Source organism: Pristiophorus japonicus, chromosome 6 (assembly GCF_044704955.1).
Source record: "Pristiophorus japonicus isolate sPriJap1 chromosome 6, sPriJap1.hap1, whole genome shotgun sequence".
Taxonomy (NCBI): Eukaryota; Metazoa; Chordata; class Chondrichthyes; family Pristiophoridae; genus Pristiophorus; species Pristiophorus japonicus.
The window spans coordinates 21,916,896-21,935,972 of NC_091982.1; the positions used below are offsets into that span (position 1 = coordinate 21,916,896).

Consider the following 19,077-nt stretch of genomic DNA (forward strand, 5'->3'; position numbering starts at 1 on the left):
ATTTCTTTGTTCCCTATTATAATTTTACCTGATTCTGACTACAAAGAACCTACATTTGTCTTCACTAATCTTTTTCTCTTCACATATCTATAGAAGCTTTTGCAGTCAGTTTTTATATTCCCTGCAAGCTTCCTCTCATACTCTATTTTCCCCCTCCTAATTAGACCCTTTGTCCTCCTCTGCTGAATTCTAAATTTCTCCCAGTCCTCGGTTTGCTGCTTTTTCTCGCCAATTTATATGCCTCTTCCTTGGATTTAACACTATCCCTAATTTCCCTTGTTAGCCACGGTTGAGCTACCTTCCCCATTTTATTTTTACTCCAGAAAGGGATGTACAATTGTTGAAGTTCATTCATGTGATCTATAAATGTCTGCCATTGCCTATCCACTGTCAACCCGTTAAGTATCATTTGCCAGTCTATCCTAGCCAATTCACATCCCATACCATCGAAGTTACCTTTCCTTAAGTTCAGGACCCTAGTCTCTGAATTAACACTGTCACTCTCCATCTTAAAAAGAATTCTACCATATTATGGCCACTTTTCCCCAGGGGGCCTCGCACAACAAGATTGCTAATTAGTCCTCTCTCATTACACAACACCAAGTCTAGGATGGCCAGCTCTCTAATTGGTTCCTCGACATATTGGTCTAGAAAGACATCCCTAATACACAGCAGGAAATCCTCCTGCACCACATTGCTACCAGCTTGGTTAACCCAATCTATATGTAGATTAAAATCGCCCATGATAACTGCTGTACCTTTATTGCACGCATGCCTAATTTCTTGTTTGATGCCATCCCCAATCTCACTACTGCTGTTTGGTGGTCTGTACACAACTCCCACTAGCGTTTTCTGCCCTTTGGTATTCCGCAGCTCTACCCATACCGATTCCACATCATCCAAGCTAATCCTTTCTTACTATTGCGTTAATTTCCTCTTTAACCAGCAACGCTACCCACCTCCTTTTCCTTTCAGTTTATCTTTCCTGAATGTTGAATAATCCTGGATGTTGAGTTCCCAGCCTTGGTCACCCTGGAGCCATGTCTCCGTAATCCCAATTATATCATAATCGTTAATAGCTGCCTGCGCAGTTAATTCATCCACCTTATTACGAATACTCTTCGCATTGAGGCACAGAGCCTTCAAGCTTGTCTTTTTAACACACTTTGTCCCTGAAGAATTTTGCTGTAATTTGGCCCTTTTTGATTTTTGCCTTGGTTTCTCTGCCCTCCACTTTTACTATTCTCCTTTCTATCTTTTGCTTCTGCCCCCATTTTATTTTCCTCTTCTCCCTGCATAGGTTCCCATCCCCCTGCCATATTAGTTTAACCCCTCCCCAACAGCACTAGCAAACACTGCCCCTAGGACATTGGTTCCAGTCCTGCCCAGGTGCAGACCATCCGGTTTGTACTGGTCCCACCTCCCCCGGAACCGGTTCCAATATCCCATGAATTTGAATCCCTTCCTCTTGCACCACTCCTCAAGTCACGTATTCATCTTAGCTATCCTGATATTTCTACTCTGGCTAGCATGTGGCACTGGTAGCAATCCTGAGATTACTGACTTTGAGGTCCTACTTTTTAATTTAACACCTAACTCCCTAAATTCAGCTTGTAGGACATCATCCCGCTCTTTACCTATATCGTTGGTACTGATATGCACCACGACAACTGGCTGTTCACCCTTCCCCTCCAGAATGCCCTGCAGCCACTCTGAGACATCTTTGACCCTTGCACCAGGGAGGTAACATACCATCCAGGAGTCTCGGTTGCAACTGGAGAAACACCTATCTATTCTCCTTAGAATAGAATCCCCTATCACTATAGCTCTCTCACTCTTTTACCTGCCCTCCTGTGCAGCAGAGCCACCCACGGTGTCATGAATTTGGCTGCTGCTGCCTTCCCCTGGTGAGCCATCTCCCCCAACAATATCCAAAGCGGTATATCTGTTTTGGAGGGAGGTGACTGCAGGGGAGTCCTGCACTGACTTCCTACTCCTGCTCTGCTTGATGATCACCCATCCCCTATCTGCCTTTGTAACCTTTACCTGCGGTGTGACCAACTCACTGAACGACATCCTCAACATCGCGCATGCTCTAATAAATCCATCCGCAACTCCAGCGCCATCATGCGGTCTATCAGGAGCTGCAGCTGGATATATTTCCTGCAGCGTCCCTGATTTCCTACATGGCACAGGAGGAGCATGACACGGGTCTGGGCTCTCCTGCCATGACTTAACCCTTATAATAACCTAATTTAGCAACAATGCCAAAGGGTTCTTACTGACAAGATAAGAAAAAAGAAAAACTACTCACTAATCAACCAGCCAATCATTTACCCTCTTGGCTGTGATGTCACATTTCGTTTTCTTTTCCTCTCAGGTCGGGGAGTCAGCACTGGTGGGGAAAACAAGACGAAGCAACAACTCCCACTCCCACTTGCCCGAACTCTCCCACTTACCAAACTCTTACCTTTGCACTCTGCGCTCCTGCTGCACTCCGTGCAGGTTTTCACAATGCCCTCTCTTTTTATACTGTTTCTAGCTGACTCATCACTGGCCTGTTTAGGGAACCAGTTGTTATGTATTTATGCTTGGGTTCACCAGGGGGCGCCACTGTCAGAGGTTATCGGGCTGTACGCGCACGTGCGCGGTCACGAGTATATAAGAGCGGGTACCTTGTCACACGGGTTATTTGGCCGCGAATAAAATTGGATCAGGTTTGCACCTGAGGCAGTTTATAGTAACAAGTCTTTTGAGTCATCACATTCAAACCATATTGCATCATTTGATGATCCTTCTAACATAACATATCATTCCTCCTCACAGCTGTAATTATATCTTTAATCAATACTGCGATCCCGCCCACCATTAGAGAAAACATTAGAATTCTTTAAAACAATTATTATGCAACATAACAAATCAGACAGATATGGAACAGTGTATGGATCTGCACAATTATTAAATGACCTTTCACTTAGATGAAATAGGTACAGTATAGTTTACTTCAATTTTTCTCTGTCCTCACATCGAAGCCTGATGGCCACACATGTGCACTTGCCAGCAGAAGCAGGAGCAAAAACTGTCTGATTCCTCCCCGTCCTTCCCTTGTTTGAATCAAGGGTTATAGAATAGGGTGGGAAAGTGTTGAGGTTGAAGATCAGCTATGATATTGAATGGTGGCCATATGGCCTACTCCTGCTCCTATTTCTTATATTCTTTTGTTCTTCCCTTCCTGAAGGCACCAACTTCCTGCTGAGGTATAGTTCCATGAGCAGCAGCAATCCTCTGGTACCTCATCCAAGTGGTCTTTCTTCATGTGTGGGCTTAGACAGGTTATTCTATCAGAGCGATCATCTTGTCCAAGCCTGATTCTGTTCTGCTCTGATGGCCACATGTGTGCAATTGCCAGCAGCAGTCACTTAATGATAATCAGAAGCAGGAAATTGTCTGATATCCTCCCCCCCTCATCCTCCCTTCTTCTTAATCGAGAGACACTGAGGCCAATTGAGACATCATCCCACTGTTACACTGCTTGGGATCAACAAACCTGCACAGAAGCCAAGGCATAGTCGCAGTGATTTAAAAACAGCAACACAACTTACCTGAATGATAACAAAACTAAGGCAGGAAGAATGCTATACAACGTGTGGGACTGACCCAGTGAGCTTGAAGTCATATCTGACTCTGTAGTACATTAAAAAAGTGTCGTAAGCATCTCTATTCAGGAATTTAACATCTGCTTTCCACTGTATAGACAACAGTATAGCTCTCATCCAACCAAGTTCAGGTGTAGAGTAGAATATCCCATAATATTGGGTGTGCGGGAAGTAATTTACAGTTTATTTCCATACACTGAGTACAGTTGTTTTGCTCCATGCTTTCTCTACCCATTTACAACCTCCTTTGCATGATACGTCGCTGCGTCTACGAACGATCTATGACCTGGAATTAGCCCTTCCTGTTACCAAAACAATGCAACAGAGCTGAGTGGCAGAACATTGTTGTTCACTCAACAGGTACCAGTCTCAGACCAATAGGTGCAGTATAATTGCAGCTTAGGGCATCATTATAATACAGTTACCTACTGGGAGCATTATTTCATTAGCAGACCCAGCTTACATTGCTATCTCCTGCATTGGTCTCTGACTAAGGGAAATTGAGAATCAGAACATTAGTTACATTTTATTATTGACAGCTGATTGCTCTGTCATGTCAGCTCTCCATTGACATTATAAAGATTCAAACTGATGATTTGAAACTTCCAAAGTAGTAACTTTCTAAAGGTCACATCACACTAGTCTGTAGTTATACTGCAGCAGGAGTGAAGCCCAGCTGTATAGTACCTCCGCTTTGAACTGATCTCACATCTTTTGCCTAACTGCGCTTTGGGTGACTACACTTGAATTACAGTGCACAACTGGTATTGATACAAAGTAGCAGCTGTTTCACATCAACAAAACTGTTAAATCAATACTAACTTGTAACACTAACTTTGTTGTAAGTACAAAATATCACAAGGTAGATACAGATAAGAATGGCCTTACGCTATGCATAATAAGAATAAAATCAATTAGTTGGCCCATACCAGGGTCCAAGGAAGTCTGCAAGGGGTGGCCCAGAAGTGGTTTGGGTTGAACAATTCATCCGTTCATCGATTTGACCTCTTCCAAATCATTGTCCATAACAAAATAGTACGGAGAGGTTCAGCCCATTATTGTTGCCAATTTAACTTGTCTATATAAAGTTTATTTAAAATAATTTTTTATTTCAAGGTTTCAAATATAAACAGTGAAAATTCTGAAAAGCACAAAAACAGAAGAAAACAACAAACTGACAACAATAAAGTTGTAATCAGTGACAAATGATGATCAGAAGAACAAGGATAAGGACATACACATGTGAGGAAAGTGACACACCAATTGACAGACGGCAGTTATGGATGCCAGTGTAAAATCCATCTTTATAAACAAACCAGAATTTGGTGGGGAAGAGAATCTGGTAGTGAAGACCTGTCAAAACTACCTCAAACTATTGAGGAGAATGTCTCCTCTGTCTGCTGGCTGTAAGTGTCCTAGGTGGAACAACCTTCGGCAGTCTCATTCTGGTTTCTAGTTGGCATAGGTCTACAGCACGAAGCTGCTCCTAATTTGACAATCTCCCTTCAAAAAGCACATTGTTGGTCTGTATGGGGAGGGTTCATAGTTCAGGCTCTGACTTCACTTCCTTTACTTTGTAAGGCTGCTTCTAATGGTGGTCTTACCATCAGAGGCAACCCTGTAAACTAAATATGCTAGAAATAGTGGTCCTTTTCTGAACACCAAACGTTGGCACGATGTTGACCAGTGGCTAATTTTCTGTACACTTAGTTAAGTTCAAGTCAAGTATCAGGAGTACAGGTTTAGGTTGCAGCCACCACGACAGCAAAAATTGCCTTACAATTGGCATAACTGCCATTAAAACACAACTGTGTACATCAATCAGATGGAATTTGATCTGCAATGTTATTTTGGTGGATTTTGGTTAAAGAAATTTCAGGAATAATTATTCTAATTATTCGTTTGTGAAAATAGAATTAGAAGTGAGCAACACACATGCACAAAGAAGGGCCTTAGCTCACTCTTTCCATGCCCATGCCATTGCAGCCAAGAAAACAATTTTTCGCCAACAGATTATTTTTCCATTTGAATATTTAAAATGCAGAGGCTTTCAAACCAACATAGCATGCATAATAGAAATTATTTTTTAATAAAGGCATGAATGAGTTAAGTTGCTAAAGTTGGCCATCTGTCTTCAGCAGTTACCCAGATGAGAAACATAAGAGTGCATTCCTGGGCTGCTCAATTCAGCTGCACAAACCAAATTTTCCAAATGAGCTAACTTTAAAAACATATCGGAATGAAAATTCCTTTGATTCTTTAAAGTCTTGGCAAGCATTATTCTTGCATAACCTTTTGTAACATAAAAGGTCAATAGCAGGTCATCCTGTTCTATGTGTAACAGTCAGTCTCATATCACATGACTTTGAAAGACCAAATGTTCTTAACTGAAAAGGAACATAAACAGGAGATTGTGCAAAGTGGATCTGTCGCCATGACTGTATGGAACAGTTGGATGTTTATACCCTGCTTAGAAGGAATAGAAGATGATGATAAGTCATTCAGTGATAAGTTTTATATTTGCATATGAGAGCTTGTACATCATAAAACTAGTTATATATAATGTTAGTATAACTCACTAAGTGAGTCAGATGATGTATTATAATAAAGTAATAGGAATCCTTACCAGCTATGTTTCCTAAATGCAAGTCAGCCTTTAACAAAGGAATTCTGGTCGAGCTGTCAACATCAGGGAATTGTTGAAACCAATTGCAAATCCATTTCAACATATACAGCAGTTTACTTTTAAAAGTAAGTTACATTGAAATAAGTGACAATTTAATGAGTGAGACTTAACAAGTTGGATACCTGACAAAAATGTTTTCCTAAATATCTTTATTTTAGTCTTAACACAATTTATTTTTTCTTTTGAGTGAAAAGCACAGCACCTTATCTCATTTTCTGACTTCTCTGTTCGCAACTTGCAAAATAATACCGTTTTTAAGGGCATATCTGATTTGCACACAAAACTGGTATCTTTTGGCACTAAGGGCTCAAATTTGGCCCACCACTTTTTTCAGCGTATGACTTTGTGGGCGCCTAAAAAATCTCCCTCGATTCTGGCCCCTGTGTTGCCTCTCCCGGGGCTTGGCGCGGCGTGGCCAGTCGATTGGGGGGGGGGGGGGGGCGGAGCTAAGGCCCTGCCGGCAGCTCTTCACATGCTTATTGGAGTGTGCGCGCATGCGCAGTAGCTCCTGCCCCCAGCCTCTGTGTGCGTGCTGCAGCGTGGGACCCGGTGTGTCCCTTCCCTATCCCGGGCCGAGTGGCCTGCCGCACAGTAATGAGACTCTGATAGAGAAGCCTGCCGCCTTCCAATGCACTTTATTCTTTTGTTGGCTGCCTTCATTATTGCCACTTTATGTCAATATTCTACACACAACTTGAAGACTTGAGGACATTGCCATGCAAAGGTTCAGGTAGAATTGTCTGTTTTGAAATCCATCTCAAAAGTTATATCCAGGTATTTTTGTATAAAAACGATTATAAACGTCATTAGGTTGCCAGTTTAATTTTCTACACACTCAATTACATTTTTTCTCGGGGGGTGGGGGGGAGAGTTTTGATCCGGGAGGGAGGGGGGGGGGGAAGGATGTGATAACTGTGAAAAAATGATGTAAATATGTTTTGTCCCTTTACTTCTTTTATTTTTGTAGTTTTAGCTTCCATGAATGCTTCTGTTGTATAGTAAATTGTCATGTGATGTCCTGTATAGCTGTTTGATCCTATTCACATTCTTTAGTCAAGTCATTAAGTTCTGTTGGCCTCCGATGTACCTACCTGCGCTGATTTCTTAACTCTCCGCAATGGGTTTTCTGTGGTGGCCACATATGCTAGCCTGAGTTAGTTTGGAGTAACTATTAACTGTCAAAAGTGGCCTAAATGGCCAAAATGGGCGTAGGTGGCTGGTAACGCCCCCTTTTGAAAAAAACTAAACTAAACTAAAAAAATCGTAACTAACTCACTAACACTGGTGCAAATTGAATGTGCAAAATTGGGATTTTTAAGATACTCCAGAAAAATCAAGTTGCTCCAAAAAAAATGAAGCAACTCCTGGGCAATTTTGAACCCTAAATGTGTAGTGAGGGAGATCTCCAATATTCTGCCCTTCTCTCCTGAACCACTGGTTCACAGGCAGCTTTCTGCGTCTCTCCTAGGTGGTCTTTGGCCCCTCATTTTTAGAGTGGAAGCAAGACTTCCTCAATTTTGAGGGACTGCCTATTTGATGATGACCTGAAGATCTTGACTCTTGCTGGAGTATGGTTCCACAGGTGCTCTCTGGCAGCTTGGTAATAGAAACCCTGGTTGCATTTTGCCAAGAATTTACTGAATTTTTCTCGATGTGTATTTGCCTCCCTGAGGAGTTAGAATTGCAAAGCATTGCTCGGGTGAGCAATATTGATTGGCTTTCCTTGCCTTTCTTTTCAGATGTTTCTATGTAAAATACTATTTAAATAGAAATAATTTGAAGGTGGTAAATGTTTCATTGTGTTCGGTTTTATTTCATGCAGGTACCACAATAAGGTGGAAGTTCTTTAATGTACTTCTGTTAATTTAGCAATCTGTTTCTTTGACCACAGATTTCATCAGAATGCAAACCACCAACAGTCTTAATTTCAGGACTAGAAAACAATGACTTGAATATCAGAATGCAAAGTAGGTGGTTACTCTAACAGTTAACACGAAGTTTCTGAATAGCTATATCTTGAGTCTAGAACACCAAATGGGCCAGCAGGACTGTCAGGGTTAGCCAAATCCTAGGTATACTGTTTTTAGTTATGAGCCACAGCCCTGAAGCATCAACTTAAAAATAAGCAAGCTCTAACTGGGTTATATAGTCAGCTAAGTCTTTCGCCATTCACAGCTTATCTAGCTGAGAAAGCTCAGAGTCTTGCTAGAGAGCAAATAAAAGTGAGAATGCTATGTGGGCCAGGCTACCACATAGGTAGCATCCATAAAGGCTGATTTTCATGACCTTTGCACTGAGTCACTAAAAGCTAGTGGACAGGTACAAAAGGTAATTAAAAAGGCTATTGGAATATTGGCCTTTATTTCAAGGGGGCTAGAATACAAAAGGGTGAAAGTTATGTTACATTTATATAAAGATTTTGTTAGATCCCATTTAGACTACTACGTTCAGTTCTAGGCACGGCACCTCAGGAAGGATACATTGGCCTTGGAGAGGGTGCAGCGCAGATTCACCATAATGATACCGGGGCCAAAAGGGTTAAATTATGAGGACAGGTTGCATAGACTAGGTTTGTATTCCCTTGAGTAGAGAAGATTAAGGGGTGATCTAATTGAGGGGTTTAAGTTAATTAAACAATTTGATAGCAAAGATAGATATAAACAATTACATCTGGTGGGAGAATCCAGAACAAGTGGGCATTACATGAAGTAAAAGAGGAAATAGCAGAGGGCTTGACCATCATTTTCCAGTCCTCTTTGGATTTGGGCATGCTGCCGGAGGATTGGAGGACTGCTAATGTGGTACTCTTGTTTAAGAAGGGAGAAAGGGATAGACCGAGTAATTACAGGCCTGTCAGCCTAACCTCAGTGGTGGGAAAATTATTGGAAAAAATCCTGAAAGACAGGATATAAATCTACATTTGGAAAGACAAGGATTAATTAGGGACAGTCAGCACGGATTTGTTAAGGGAAGATCATGTTTGACTAACTTGATTGAATTATTTGAGGAGGTAACCAGGAGGGTCGATGAGGGTAGTGCATATTATGCAATGTATATGTACTCTAGCAAAGCTTTTGATAAGGTCTTACATGGTAGACTGGTCATGAAGGTTAAAGCCCATGGGTTATACGGCAAAGTGGCAAATTAGATCCAAAATTGGCTTAGAATTAGGAAGCAAAGGGTAATGGTTGATGGTTGTTTTTGTGACTGGAAGAATGTTTCCAGTGGGGTTCCGCAGGGCTCAGTACTGGATCCCTTGCTTTTTGTGGTATACATCAATGATCTAGATTTGAATATAGGGAGTATGATTAAGAAGTTTGCAGATTACACAAAAATTGTCTGTGTGGTTGATAATGAAGAAGTCATAGATACAGAGAAACATAGAAAATAGGTGCAGGAGTAGGCCATTCGACCCTTCTAGCCTGCACCACCATTCAATGAGTTCATGGCTGAACATGCAACTTCAGTACCTCCTTCCTGCTTTCTCGCCATACCCCTTGATCCCCCTAGTAGTAAGGACTTCATCTAACTCCCTTTTGAATATATTTAGTGAATTGGCCTCAACAACTTTCTGTGGTAGAGAATTCCACAGGTTCACCACTCTCTGGGTGAAGAAGTTTCTCCTCATCTCGGTCCTAAATGGCTTACCCCTTATCCTTAGACTGTGACCCCTGGTTCTGGACTTCCCCAACATTGGGAACATTCTTCCTGCATCTAACCTGTCTAAACCCGTCAGAATTTGAAACGTTTCTATGAGGTCCCCTCTCATTCTTCTGAACTCCAGTGAATACGAGCCCAGTTGATCCAGTCTTTCTTGATAGGTCAATCCCACCATCCCGGGAATCAGTCTGGTGAACCTTCGCTGCGCTCCCTCAATAGCAAGAATGTCCTTTCTCAAGTTAGGAGACCAAAACTGTACACAATACTCCAGGTGTGGCCTCACCAAGGCCCTGTACAACTGTAGCAACACATCCCTGCCCCTGTACTCAAATCCCCTCGCTATGAAGGCCAACATGCCATTTGCTTTCTTAACCGCCTGCTGCACCTGCATGCCAACCTTCAATGACTGATGTACCATGACACCCAGGTCTCGTTGCACCTCCCCTTTTCCTAATCTGTCACCATTCAGATAATAGTCTGTCTCTCTGTTTTTACCACCAAAGTGGATAATCTCACATTCATCCACATTATACTTCATCTGCCATGCATTTGCCCACTCACCTAACCTATCCAAGTCACTCTGCAGCCTCATAGCATCCTCCTCGCAGCTCACACTGCCACCCAACTTAGTGTCATCCGCAAATTTGGAGATACTACATTTAATCCCCTCGTCTAAATCATTAATGTACAGTGTAAACAGCTGGGGCCCCAGCACAGAACCTTGCGGTACCCCACTAGTCACTGCCTGCCATTCTGAAAAGTACCCATTCACTCCTACTCTTTGCTTCCTGTCTGACAACCAGTTCTCAATCCATGTCAGCACACTACCCCAAATCCCATGTGCTTTAACTTTGCACATTAATCTCTTGTGTGGGACCTTGTCGAAAGCCTTCTGAAAGTCCAAATATACCACATCAACTGGTTCTCCCTTGTCCACTCTACTGGAAACATCCTCAAAAAATTGCAGAAGATTTGTCAAGCATGATTTCCCTTTCACAAATCCATGCTGACTTGGACCTATCATGTCACCTCTTTCCAATTGTGCTGCTATGACATCCTTAATAATTGATTCCATCATTTTACCCACTACTGAGGTCAGGCTGACCGGTCTATAATTCCCTGTTTTCTCTCTCCCTCCTTTTTTAAAAAGTGGGGTTACATTAGCTACCCTCTACTCGATAGGAACTGATCCAGAGTCAATGGAATGTTGGAAAATGACTGTCAATGCATCCGCTATTTCCAAGGCCACCTCCTTAAGTACTCTGGGATGCAGTCCATCAGGCCCTGGGGATTTATCGGCCTTCAATCCCATTAATTTCCCCAACACAATTTCCCGACTAATCCCATCAATTTCCCCAACACAATTTCCCGACTAATAAGGATTTCCCTCAGTTTCTCCTCCTTACTAGACCCTCTGACCTCTTTTATATCCGGAAGGTTGTTTGTGTCCTCCTCATGGACTGCAGGAGGATATCAATCTACTGGTGGGCAGGGCAGTGGCAAATGGAATTTAATTCGAAGAATTGTGAGGTAATGCACTTTGGGAGGGCTAATACGTGGCGGTAGGCCACTTAAAAGTGTAGATGAACAAAGGGACCTTGGAATGCTTGTCCACAGATCCTGAAGTATCAGGTCAGGTGGATAAGGTGGTTAAGAAGGCACATGGAATGCGTGCCTTTATTGGCCAAGGCATATAATACAAGAGCAGGGATGTTATGCTTAAATTGTATAATATGCTGGTTAGGCCACAGCTGGAGTACTGCGTGCAGTTCTGGTCGCCACATTATAGGAAGGATGTGACTGCACTAGAGAGGGTGCAGAGGAGATTTACTAGAATGCTACTTGGAATGGAGAATCTTAGCTATGAGGACAAATTGGATAGGCTGGGTTTGTTCTCATTGGAACAGAGGAGACTGAGAGGAGACCTCAATGAGGTGTACAAAATTTTGAGGGGTCTGGATATAGTGGATAGCAAGAGCCTATTTCCCTTGATGGAGGGGTCAATTATGAGGGGGCATAGTTTTAAGGTGGTTAGTGGAAGGTTCAGAAGGGATTTGAGGGGCACTTTCTTCACGCAGAGCGTTGTGCGGGTCTGGAACTCACTGCCTGGAAGGGTGGTGGATGCATAAACCCTCACCATATTTAAAGGGTGCTTGGATGGGCACTTGAAGTGCTGTAGCCTGCAGGGTTACGGACCTAGAGCTGGTAAGTGGGATTAGACTGGATAACCTCTTGTTGACTGGCGCAGATACGATGGTAAGTACTGCAGTGAATCGAATACGGCCAGGGTGATCTCCTGGACTAGCTTTGATCGCCTGGATGGGTCGGAGAGGAATTTTCCCAGATTTTTTTCCCCAATTGGCTTGGGTTTTTATCTGGTTTTTGCCTCTCCTAGGAGATCACATGGCTCAGGTTAGGGTGAAGTGTAGAATGTTTCGGTGCAAGTGGTGTTGCAATTGTGTGGGGCGGACTGGTTGGGCTTGGTGCTCTTTACCTTTCCGCCATTGTTCATAGGTTTATATGTAACCTTCAGGGCTGCTGACCGAGGGCCGTGCGGCTCTTTGTCGGTGGGTCGAAATGGCCGCCTTCTGCGCTGTAAATTTCTATGCTTCTATAAGCTTCAAATGAGAGCTTGGCCATTCAGGATGATGTCAGAAAACACTTCTTCACAGAATGGGTAGTGGAAATCAGGAACTCTCTCCTCCAAAAAGCTGTTGTGTCTCGGTCAATTAAAAATTTCAAAACTGAGATTCATAGATTTTGTCAGGCAAGGATATTAAGGGTTACGGAACCTAGGTGGAGTTAAGATACAGATCAGCCATGAATGGCAGAGCAAGCTTGAGGGGATGAATGGTTTACTCCTGTTCCTATGTTTCTATGAGTCTCTGCCCCTTTTCTAGTGTTCTAGGATTTCTGGAGCTTCCCTAGGTGGAGCTCAGCCAGCCCCTGCAGTTGCTGCAGACCTAACTCAGACTTGTAAATGAGGCAGGACAAAGCATTCTTGGCCTCTCACCTCATTTTTGGGGGGATTCCACGAACTGGGACTTGATGCTCTGGCCTGCCATAGATCCCTGCCAAACAGAGGATGTGCAAGGGTCTTAGGGCAGGCCAAAGGCAGGCAGTTTCTTCATAAGCAGCTGGAAGGCTATACTTACATTTGTATCTATCTTTTAGGCACAAGGCCAAGACAAGGCGCGGGCCTGCATCAGGAGTGTCCCAAGGGATAGGAAATACCGGACAGAAGCAGCGAGCTGTGGATCAGGGCTGAGGAGGGCCAGGAAAATTAGCCCCCAAGTGATAATGGAAGTCCTCTATTGAAATGAACTTCCACACTGATTTTTGTTTTCTCTTACTGTCTAGTGACAGAGAGCAAGACAAATGCCAGGAATTACTTGCGTGCTCCACACGTGCTTGAGACTGTGATGCTCACCGATGTTGGCGGGGTATCAAAGTCTGATCTACAGGTTTCCAACCAAAAGAAAGAGAATTGGTCATCCAATTAATTGGCTAATAGTGCAACTTACCGAACATTGATTCAAACCAAATCAAGTTACACGGACATCACTCATTATGAGGCCTGGTGCTCTGATCTCAGTTACTTTCTGTCTGTCTGTCTCTGTCTCCCGCGTGTTTTTTTTACTTTGCATTTTTAACTTGCCACATTCAGTATTAAAATAAAGAATGGCATATGAGTTTATCTGATCCCTACATGTAGCAATATTGTAAATGCGTTTGTGAAAACCTCCTTTGTTTAGTACTTCTATTAAAATGACAAGTGCATTCTTTTAGAATGTGTTTACAATTTTTCCAGCAATACTGAACGGATGAAATTTTACAAAATTTATTTAAGATGTTCTTACACATAGTAACTAGTGAACCTTTTAATCAAATGTTGGATTCAGCTGAATTAGGTTTGAATCCAGATCCTGTGTTCCAGCACTCCAAGCCAGCAGGTAGAGGAAATTGCTTGCAAGTGAGAAGTTATATTTTCATTTTATTTTAGTCACATATCTTTTTAACTGCTCTCTTACAACAGCTGAATTAAGCAGAGGCAAAATAAAAGCTAAGTGTGGGAATGCAAACTAACTGTGAGTATAAGAGTGATTGAGGGAGATAGTGACCATTCTTTTTGGGTGCATGGGATTCAGAGGTAGAGCATACATAGCATTTAATGAGCAAGACTCCAAATTAGTTCAGACCGCAAACCAACATCTGAAATAAATATTGGCTGAATTGAGGCCATTTAGTCTTCCAAACGGATTCAGTTAAAATTTGCAACTAGAGCCTGCATCCATTTGGAATTCCAAACAAGGTACCTGTAGATCACTATGGTTATTTTTGTGTAGTGATGATCTCATCAGGGCCCGACTGCTATTTTAACCGATTGCCTGAGTGGGGACGCTGCTGTAGCTTTCCCGCCCAGTGAAATTGGTGGGATTAAGAGTCGGAACCAGAAAAGACCGAAAGCGGTAAGTTTTTTCTTAAATCCTTGTGGGGCCAGGAGGAGTCTGACTGCACACAGAAGTAAAACACAAACTGTGAGGTTCTAGATTTCCTCTGAGGACCACATGGTGCAACGCACTTGCACTGTTGAGCCGGATGATATCAAGTTATGATGTAGGTAACAATAATCTCACCTTAAACCTGATGAACACGCTCCCTCAATGGCTCATTCATAAAAAATGTCATATAAATGACAGTAAATGCTGGAAATACACAACAGGTCTGGGTGTCGACCCTTTGCGACCCAAAGTTCTAGATCCAAAACACTGACCTGCCTGTTCTCCTTCAGATGTTGACAGACTTGCTGTGCATTTCCAGCATTTTCTGTTTTTATTTCAGCATCTAGCATTATGATGCTATAAATAGCATCAGTGCCCTTAGGCTAGGATAAGGAAAACCAGCTAGAACTCCTGGTCCTGATTGCGATCTAGCCTCCCACCTTGCACGCTCTGTAAATTTGTGTTCATTCAAAACTCTGCTGCCCGTTGCACCCAGTCCCATTCACACATCAGCCCTGTGCTCACTGATCCGCACTGACTCCCAGTCCGCAACGCCTTGATTTTAAAATTATTATTCTTGTGTTCAAATCCCTCCATGGCCTCACCCCTCCCTATCTCTGTAACCTCCTCCAGCCCTTCAACACTCCGAGATATCTGTGCTTCTCCAATTATGTCCTCTTGCACATCCCTGATTTTCATCACTCCACCATTGGCGGCTGTGCCTTCAACTGCCTAGGTCCTAAGCTTTAGAATTCGCTCCCTATACCTCACTGCCTATCTATTTCTCAATCCTCCTTTAAATCGCTCCTTAGATCCTACCACTTCTATCCTAATATCTCTTTATGTGTCTTGGTGTCAAATCATGTTTGATAATCTCTCCTCTGAAGTGCCTTGGGATGTTTTGCTACATTAAAGCCACTATACAAACAACATGTATTTATATACCGCATTTAACGTAGTAAAACGTCACAAGGCCCTTCACAGGAGTGTTATAAGACAAAAAAATAAATTTGACATTGAGCCACACAAGAAGAAATTACAGCAGATGACCAAAAGCTTGGTCAAAGAGGTTGGTTTTAAGGAGCGTCTTAAAGCAGAGAAGTGAGGTAGAGAGGTGGAGAGGTTTAGGGAGGGAGTTCCAGAGCTTGGGGCTCAGGCAGCCGAAGGCACGGCCACCAATGGTTGAGCAGTTATAATCAGGGATGCTCAAGAGGACAGAATTTGAGGAGTGCAGATATCTCAGGGGGTTGTGAGGCTGAAGGAGATTACAGAAATAGAGAGGGGCAAGGCCATGAAGGGATTTGTAAACAAGGATGAGAATTTTGAAATCGAGGCGTTGCTTAACCGGGAGCCAATGTAGGTCAGTGAGCACAGGAGTGATGGGTGAACGGGACTTATTGCGAGTCAGGACACGGGCTGCCAAGTTTTGGATGACCTCAAGTTTATGTAGGGTAGAGGCCAATCAGGAGTGTGTTGGAGTAGTCAAGTCTAAAGGTAACAAAGGCATGGATGAGGGCTTCAGCAGCGGATGAATTAAGGCTCATCATGTTGTTGTTGTTGGTCTGTGTTTAAAGTACATATTGTGGATGTCAGAAGGAGTCAGCATTGAACTGAGCTGCAATGTCCTCCATAGTAGAATGGCATGTTGAAGCTCACCGTTTAGGTCCATACAGAATTAACTGGGCGAAGTGCTACTTGGCTGCAATAGAACCTTAAGTGCAGAAGGGGTGAAAAAAGTGGTCTTGCTAAACTCTCCATTGCCTAATTCAGAAACAACTTTGCTGTATATGATAAAACATAACAGAACAGGGAGGTAGCTAACAGCTGCAATTCACCCTCATGCTACTGTTGATATTCATAAACCACTTGAACTTCACACCATGGTTTACAGATTTCCCATAATTCCAAGATTAAATTAAACCCTGCTTTGAAGTTTCCCCTTAAACATCCATTAATCTCTATGGAGGCAATGTTGGGATTTAAAGCATCAATTCCCTATTGATTTCTGAAGTAATTCTTCACCAATGCCCAGTACATTTTCTGATGTATGCCACATCAGTGGTTATGGCATAAATGCATTAACTGAGAATAATGCCAGGATACAGGAGAAAACGTGAAATCTAGATCAACATTGAGGTTTGGACAGCATATGATTTTATCCAAAAAAAAGGGTTGTCGGCACCCTTGTCTCCCACATTACACTGTTAGTGCTCTACCCACTAACAAATTAACTCTGCACATTTAAAAGGGGTAAAACCCCTAAATATTGACAATATAAAAATAGAATACTCTTTAGAGGTCAGATCTAGAATGTTGCTAATTTCAGATAGTGGTAAAACTTCTCTGTGGCTCAGTGAGTAGCATAGTCACCTCTGAGTCAGAAGGCTGTGGGTTCAAGTCCCACGCCAGGAACTTGAGCACATAAATCTAGGTTGACACTCTAGTGCAGTGCTGAGCGAGTACTGCACTGTCGGAGGTGCTGTCTTTCAGATGAAATGTTAAACCGAGGCCCCGCCTGCTTTCTCAGGTGGACGAACATAAGAAATAGGAGCAGGAGTAGGCCATGCAGCCTCTCGAGCCTGCTCCGCCATTTAATACGATCATGGCTGATCCGATCATGGACTCAGGTCCACTTCCCTGCCAATATTTATCCCTCAATCAACATAACAAAAACAGATTATCTGGTCATTATCACATTGCTGTTTGTGGGAGTTTGCTGTGTGCAAATTGGCTGCTGCGTTTCTCACATTACAACAGTTACTATACTCCAAAAGTACTGCATTGGCTGTAAAGTGTTTTGAGATGTCCGGTAGTTGTGAAAGGCGCTATATAAATGCAAGTCTTTCTTTTTTAAAAACCTGTTAATATGATAATTCTTCTCCATTCATTTCAATGCCAATAATAACGAGGTTGGTCATTGCAATTAACTCTTTAAACAGTGATGCTACCAATTACAAACTGAAGACTAGAGACAGGATTGAAACCACAAACAAAATTGAAACTGCCCAACCTCATTTCATGTCGGACTCCTACTGCTAGACAAAGGACTTGCATCCCATCAGCCAGCCCTGGATTTGTATTCAGGCCCCAGGAGAGAAAGGCCAGCAGTACCCACTCGCTCTTTGTGATTTGAATTTGCATGAAGCATTTGCATAGAACTAGGTGATATTCAAAGATGAGGTTTTAGACAGTGCGGATGGGTGGAGCGCTACACTGTGCAGCAGTTCTGATATGAATGCACGAAGCATATGCAAAGCATAAAGGCTCACGGAGGGTATCTGATTCAAAGATTTCAAAAAAGACATTTACAAAATCTTGCTGATGTCTTTTATGCTCTTGAGATTTTGTGATAGAGATCTCTTCAGGCGTTTCCAATTCAAATTGGACCCCAGGCTCTTATATTGGACTGAGGATTACTCAAAAATATGAAGTGGAAATTTCCCCAATGATTCAGTTCTCTCCACAGATGCAGCCTGGCCAGCTGAGTGTTTCAAAATTCAAACACCATTACATATTCAGATGGTATTTTGGACCTTTTAGATGATTGCATAGTGATGGAGCCAGGGATCAAACATGAGGTTCAAGGCATCTTGAATTTAAAGAGAAACATAGAAACATAGAAAATAGGTGCAGGAGTAGGCCATTCGGCCCTTCTAGCCTGCACCGCCATTCAATGAGTTCATGGCTGAACATGCAACTTCAGTATCCCCCTTCCTGCTTTCTCGCCATACCCCTTGATCCCCCGAGTAGTAAGGACTTCATCTAACTCCCTTGCTGTCACACTCAACAGCATCTCCACTGCTGAAATTATTCCAAACTGGTAAGCAGGCTTTGGCTGCAGTTACAATTAAATGTGGCTTTGTAAATGTTTAGAGTCAAATTGAATTCAACAATTTATCAACTGCCCTTTTTGATTAAAAAGAACCCGATGTACTGTTTTGGCAACTTCATGGAATAATATCACCTGAGCCCCCTTTTTCCTAATACCACTTCAAATTTTCAGGACTTTAGTTTGCATATTTTCAAATGCAATGATTGTAATGATAATTCAATTGCATGGAAGAATGTTAAGTGGGAAGGCAATTAGGTATTAGGTAATTGACTGAGGCATCAACCCTGTTTGTACATGAGAAAGCACCCAATGTGAACCAGTTAGGCCCTGAAATTCCTCAGGTTGCGATCCCTGCGGTTATGTGGGAGCCATGCCCAACAGTACCACCCAGCACTCATGTAGCTGGAGTTTGCAGGGTCAGTGGGAGGGCACCTCATTATCATGGGACAGATAGGCAGGCACACACACCTTTTCATCTGCCTCACTGGCCCCATCCAAATGCAAATCCAGGCACTGCTCTCTCCATGGTGGGAGATATGGTGTTGCTCAGGCCCCCACTCCGACACCAGAAATCTTCTTATTGGCCCCCTGAGTTAGGGACCAATCTGAATAAGTCCATCCCCCCACAAACTGCTTTTAATTCTTTGGGATCCAAGCTGCTTGCCTTGACTGGACCTTGCTGGTGGGACCCACAGTTGGCCCAAAGAGGCATGCCAGCAATCACACAAATGCCAGGTTCTG

General features: G+C 42.8%; 1 protein-coding gene and 1 long non-coding RNA gene across 4 annotated transcripts in view; one reads left to right on the forward strand and one right to left on the reverse strand.

Annotated features, from left to right (window-relative positions):
* gab3 (GRB2 associated binding protein 3) overlaps positions 1–19,077 on the reverse strand; it is a 157,024-nt gene that overhangs the window by 85,320 nt on the left and 52,627 nt on the right. The window lies entirely within an intron of this gene.
* Positions 6,320–13,250, forward strand: LOC139265590 (uncharacterized). Its single transcript, XR_011593587.1, has 3 exons — positions 6,320–6,407; positions 8,234–8,309; positions 13,177–13,250. It is a non-coding gene; the product is annotated as an uncharacterized lncRNA (long non-coding RNA).